At 38.7% G+C, this 5,909-nt stretch overlaps 1 pseudogene; it reads right to left on the reverse strand.

Moving 5' to 3' along the window:
* Positions 1-442: 442 nt before the first annotated feature.
* Positions 443-1,982, reverse strand: LOC150057630 (phosphatidylinositol 4-kinase type 2-beta-like; annotated as a pseudogene).
* Between the last annotated feature and the right edge of the window lie 3,927 nt (positions 1,983-5,909).

Consider the following 5,909-nt stretch of genomic DNA (forward strand, 5'->3'; position numbering starts at 1 on the left):
TGTTTATCTGCTGACTTATGTATCTTCCTAGGAGGCTCAGGCTTGGCTCTTCTCAGTCCCGAAAGAATAAAATACAACCAGCTCACATGAATGTTCTTCTCCATGTTTAAAAAGTATTCAAGGTCAACATATATGTGTCCCTCCTTGGAATTCTAGAATAACTATATTCCTAGTCACATGTATAAACCATGAAATTACCTTTTAAACAAACAACAATATAAGATACAAATTTTCTATAAAAATATAAGATATGTCACTTGTTCCCTAAAATAGACAATATATGGACAAAAAAACTGTAAACTTGATTATTTTAAAAAATATATAATCTTGGAAAGACTTGACTTCTTCAAAGTTTTTGGCAACTGGTAGTCTTACCAGCAAATTTACATAAATGTGATGCTTTTATATCACAAAGACGCCTATAGCTGTCCTCTTAAATCCATTACCAGGAGGAAAAAAATAGCTTCTGGCAATGGACAGTCTGGGTGGAGGAGCTGTTCAGGTGGACAATCTGACCTTGACTTCCATCTTGGCCGCATTCCATGACCACACAAGGCTTCTGGAGCAGCTGGACAGGACTCTTCCCATCTCTCAGTGCCTCAATAAGATTTAGGATCTGGCCCTGCATCACAGACATCTGACATCAAATGTGGCTTTGTCAAGTCCTCTGTCAGTTCATAAAGATCTTCACACAAATCTTACACAAGGTTCATGTCAGAAATTTAGGGCAGAAATAAGTTTCTTACTTCTTCAGAAAAAGAGACTTTTGCTTAAGGAAGCCAAGCCCAATAAAATGGATATGCCCTCCAATCCTCAGGATGTTTAAAAGGAAATTCAAGGCCATTATCAATTGCAGCTATTTTAATAAGCAGTTCTTTATCATCAATCCAGTTTGCTTCCTGCCCATTGATTTCTTTTCCACATTTCTCCTTTTCATATCTGACTAACCAGTTATCATTTCCCCTGTCTGTATTTCTGATGATACAATCCAAAGTAACTAATCTTCCAAATTGTGACTGAAATTGTTTTCTAATATTTGCAGGCAGAGGATCAGCTTCACATATCCTATGCCAATATTCAGCCTCCTTGTAACCTTCAACAAATGACTGCAAGGAACGAATCTTAGGAGGGAGCCCGATTGGATGGAACTTTCTACCTACTTTTGGCACTTTCTCTGGGGCATACTTTTTGTTTCTTGATTTTGCACGGTCAATTGCACTACAGTTTAAAGATCTCACTGGCAAGCCAAACCACCTTCGTTTTAGGGACGATGCCCAGGTGAAGCTTCTCCTCCACCAGGGAGGCAACAGCTTCGGAATGGTAACCCTAATTAGGAAGCAGGCAGCCTCTGCCAAAGCAATAAGGGCAACAGAACTTAGGGACGTATTTAGTCCATTTTGGATTCAGCTGCTCATAAGGTTCTTCTGATTTGGGCTTAAACATACCAATAGTTATCCACCCTTCCTTCTTTTTTTTGTTGAGTTGTTGCTTCACTATGTTGCTCAGATAAAAGGTGGCCAACTTGTGAGCTCAAGTAATCTTCCTGTCTCAGCCTGCTGAGTACCTGGGATGAGCACGCAGGCATCTGCGAAGATATATACACCTGAAACATGTACTAGGCTTTAAAAACACTTTTAAAATACACTTCAATCTTTGCTCAAAAAAAAAAAAAGGGTGAAAAAGAACCGCCACTATACACCATGGAGAAAGAAAAGAAAGCATCAAGTTTTGAAAACTTCTAGGCTAAGAAGAAAGTACCATACCAGCTTCTCTTTTCTCTTTGAATTTTATTTTCTTTTACTCTGCTTTGTTGCATTCCAATGTCTTCAAACTTCAAGCAGCCCAGTCTCCTAATGGCAGGGAGAATATTCCCTCTTAGGACCCTTCACAAAGTAACTTCCACTTGACTCTCCAATTTCGATTGCTTGCTCTGCTCTCGGTGCAATATCAGCAAATTCTGGATCATCCAAGAATGAATCCATCTGTCATGGTGCTGGATTAAGTTCCCCCCACCCCCATTTGATTCTGCTTGGACTAATTTGGGGGAGGGGGAGGCATGCTAAAAGATTAGTGGTCAGTGACAGACAGTCGCCAGCTTGGAGGGAGGAGCAGAGGGCGTGGGCGCAGCCCAGTGCATCTGGAAAGGTGCCTGCAGGCCCTGGGTGGGAAGGGGGGGGGGGTCCTGCGGGGCTGCCCAGGGAAAGGGCTCCTTTCCCTCCCAGCCAGTGCCCAGTTCTAGTGCGCCGCCAGGACCTCTTTCATGTCCTTTTAGAGGCATGGGTATGCCGGACTTGGTGGAACATACCTATAACCCAAGCACTTTCCTCATTGTTTCCCCAGTTTTTCTCCTGCAGACCTCCTCTCCTCCCTCTCCTCAAGTGGTATAGTTCATTGCATAGTGAGTTTCACTGCCGAACTGCTTCACTCCCCCACTGTTTCTATGTTTTCCCTTCCTCTCCTCAAGTCACTAATTTTATATACAAGCAAAGAGTACAGCCAAAAACAGGAACAGAAGGGAATAAATCAAAAAGGAGAGGACTCTAAGGGTCTAATCTCTAGTCTTGCTAGTCACTAGTTTCTATCTTAGTGCCTACTTGATGTTAAGTTCTTAAGATGTGTTTGTGAAAACAAACTCATCAAGTTGGAAGCTCTTGTTTAGATACATGTTCTTCTAACTAATACTGGCAAAATTCATCCCAAGTCTGTATCAGTCAAAATGTTTAATCCAGAAGAAGTTTATTTTCTTTATGAAATCCAAAACATATCCATGAAGTTAGAAATAAAAATTGAAGCTAGGCGCTGGTAGCTTATGTCTGTAATCTAAACTACTCCAAACACCGAAATCTGAGGACCCTGGTTCAAAGCCAACCAGGCCAGAAATGTTTATGTGACTCTTACCTCCAATTAGAAGAAAATAAAAAAAGCTACAATGGAGAAGTGCTTTAAGTGACCGAGTGTCAGACTTGATTGAAGAAGACAAATGAGAGCAAGCCCCCCCCCACACACATACACCTAAAAAGGAATAAAAATGAAAATATGTATTATGCATATAATGCACATATTCAAAAATATGCTGGCAGGACTCATCTTTCTTTTTTCATCTTTTTAGCTCTCTTAGACTATTTTCCATCACTCTTTGAGAATGAACTTGGAAAACAATCTGAAGCTGACAGTCATACCTCCCACTGCTGAGCTGTGCATATGACTAAAGCTATGTCTGCTAAGTTTATTGAAATAAATGTAAAAGGAAAAAGTATACAATTCCTTAGTGTTTCCAATGGGAAAGTAAACCATGACTAGGCCTTAAAGTGTATTTTTAATGTGCTTCATATTTCCTAAACTGTAATTTTAATGAATCATCAGAAATTACTGTGTCTGTGTGTATTATTCAGGGAATCTCAGAAAAAGCAGTCATCCCTGAGGCTTCAGCAAAACAGGTACAAGGTTTTATGTCTCTAAAGAACCCCAGCCAGCCTGAGCTCTGGCTGCAAAACTAATCAGCCTCAGTTGGAGAAGAAATCCAGCTGCCTATTTCTAAGAACTTAGGAGTTTATGCCCCCATCGCATTACTATTCCTTTGCTTGCTTGTCAAGATGCCAAAACGAAGACAAAGTCTCTAATCATATATTATTATCCCTTATGCACTAAATTAGCAGTTCTCAGTATTTTCCCTCCCCTTCCCACAAGTGACGTCAGCAATATTTGAAGGTATTTTTGGTGCTCATAAGTGGAGACTGGAGACACAGTTGGCTGCAGGCAGGTAACTGATAAGGGTAGACTGCTACACAGCTCCCACTGTACAAGCCAGTTCCCCTGGACAAAGAATGATACAGCCCATAAGAGCAGAAAGGTTGAAAACTTGTGTGCTAGATCATCAAATGTACAGTGTCTTTTAAGGCCTAACTGAAGCTACAGCCACATCCAGGAGAGTTTCTTAGGTCAACCCACAATGATACCTTTTGTTTGTTTGTTTGTTTGAGAAAAAACACTTTTTCTTTTTTCTAATCATTTCTTTATTTTTTCTTCTTTTTAAAATTTTTTATTGTTGGGATAATGTATAGAGGGGTTACAGTTAGATTTGCCAGATTGTAGGTACATTACTTCTCATGTTTATGTCCCCATTTCCCTCCTCCCACCCCCTCCCAATCATATTGTTTTCCCCCCTTCCCTTCCCTTTCCTATTTCTTTTATTTTATTTTATTTTTGGGGTAACATATAGAGGAGTTACAGTTACATTTGTCAAGTGCATTATTTTCAAACATTAATACCCCCTTTTCATTTTATGTTTTTATTCCCATTTCCCTACACCTACCCCTCTCAATCATTTTGTTTCCCCACTTCTCTCCTTTATTTCAAATAAACAAACATATATATATATAATACACCAAGTAACAAAGTCCAATACAGTAACCACATGAGATTAACCATAAGTGGAAAAAAAGAGAAAAGAAATAACTGCGCATAATACATTGAGAACAACAGTCACGAAGATAAACCTCTTGTTTCTGTATCCTAGAGTTCATTTTCTTTATTGTGATCCTCTAAAACACTTATTTTAATTGTCATATTTTATTGAGCACTTACAGAGAAACTATTGGTGAACATGTCTTTAGTCTTTATAACAACTCTATATTGGGTTCTATTGTTTTTAATTATCATATTATTATCTCTAAATAGTTGTACAGGGTCACATGTCAGTTTAATGAATAATTAATTTACCTATCAAGAAACTTATTATAATGGAAGTGGTGCTGTGGCTCAAGTGGTAGAGTAGTAGCCTGTAGCTGTAGAGCTCAGGGACAGAGCCCAGGCCCAGAGTTCAAGCCCCATGACCAACGAAAAAAAAAAAAAAGAAAAAGAAAAGTTTATTGTTATAAACTTTCTCTTTCTACATTATCTTTTGTAACTTCTGCCAATATCTTATCTACTATAACACTGGTTTCACAGATTATTATATTTAAAAGCTGAAAAACAGAATCAATTATTCTGTGTTTTTTCAGCTAAAATGTTTGGACAATGTTTCTTGTAATTCCTATTGTCAGTGCCCGTTACTTGGCCAGTCTACTGAGAATGAAAGCAAATAAAAAGGCTATGATTTTTGGCATCCAGTCAATTAAGTAACTTTAAAGGTGAGTTTAAAGATAAACTCAGGCTGGTTGTTTCTACTGTTCAGTGCTCACATACCCTTAAGCCAGTGTTGGAGGGAATTAAAAGCATGGGGGAAAAATACAAGCTCTACATTAAAGTCAATAATTGAGCACCATTCATTAGCCCCTATAGTTATGAAATAATGATTTTCCTTGGAAAATTACTCATTGTCTTATGAGTTGAGGTTGGTGGTGGTTTGTTGTGTTTTTTTTATAATTCTTGAGGGCCCTTCAAATATATTTCTAGAAACATTCTACAAGAACACATAGAAGTGTTCATCAGGACATGAAGAGTTACAGAAAAATAACACAAAGGTTTAGGCTGACCGTGCCTATATGACTGATTATTTGGGTTTAAATAGAGGTTGTTTCCTAAAACTCCAAATTAGTAACTCATGTTGAAATTTAATTCCCATTGTGTGGTATGGAAAGGGTAGAAACCTTGTCATATTATGACTCCATGCTCAGAGGTGGAGTGCCTGGGAGTGATAGGGATTAGGTAAAGTCATAGGGTGAAGCTCCCATGACTAGACACCTGTGACTTTATAAGAAGAAGGGAAGGTGGGAGGAGGCGAGTGAGGGTCGAGGTAATGCATATGTATGCTTGTTAAAGACATAATGAAATTCAGTTCAAGGTGGGGGGTAGGGTAGAGGGATAAATATGATCAAAGTATATTATATACATGTATGAAAATATTACAGAAACCCCTATATTACACAGTTAATATGTGCTAATGAAAATTTGAGGCAAGGGCCAGGAGG

This window comes from Megascapheus bottae, chromosome 10, assembly GCF_031878675.1.
Source record: "Megascapheus bottae isolate mThoBot1 chromosome 10, mThoBot2.hap1, whole genome shotgun sequence".
Taxonomy (NCBI): Eukaryota; Metazoa; Chordata; class Mammalia; order Rodentia; family Geomyidae; genus Megascapheus; species Megascapheus bottae.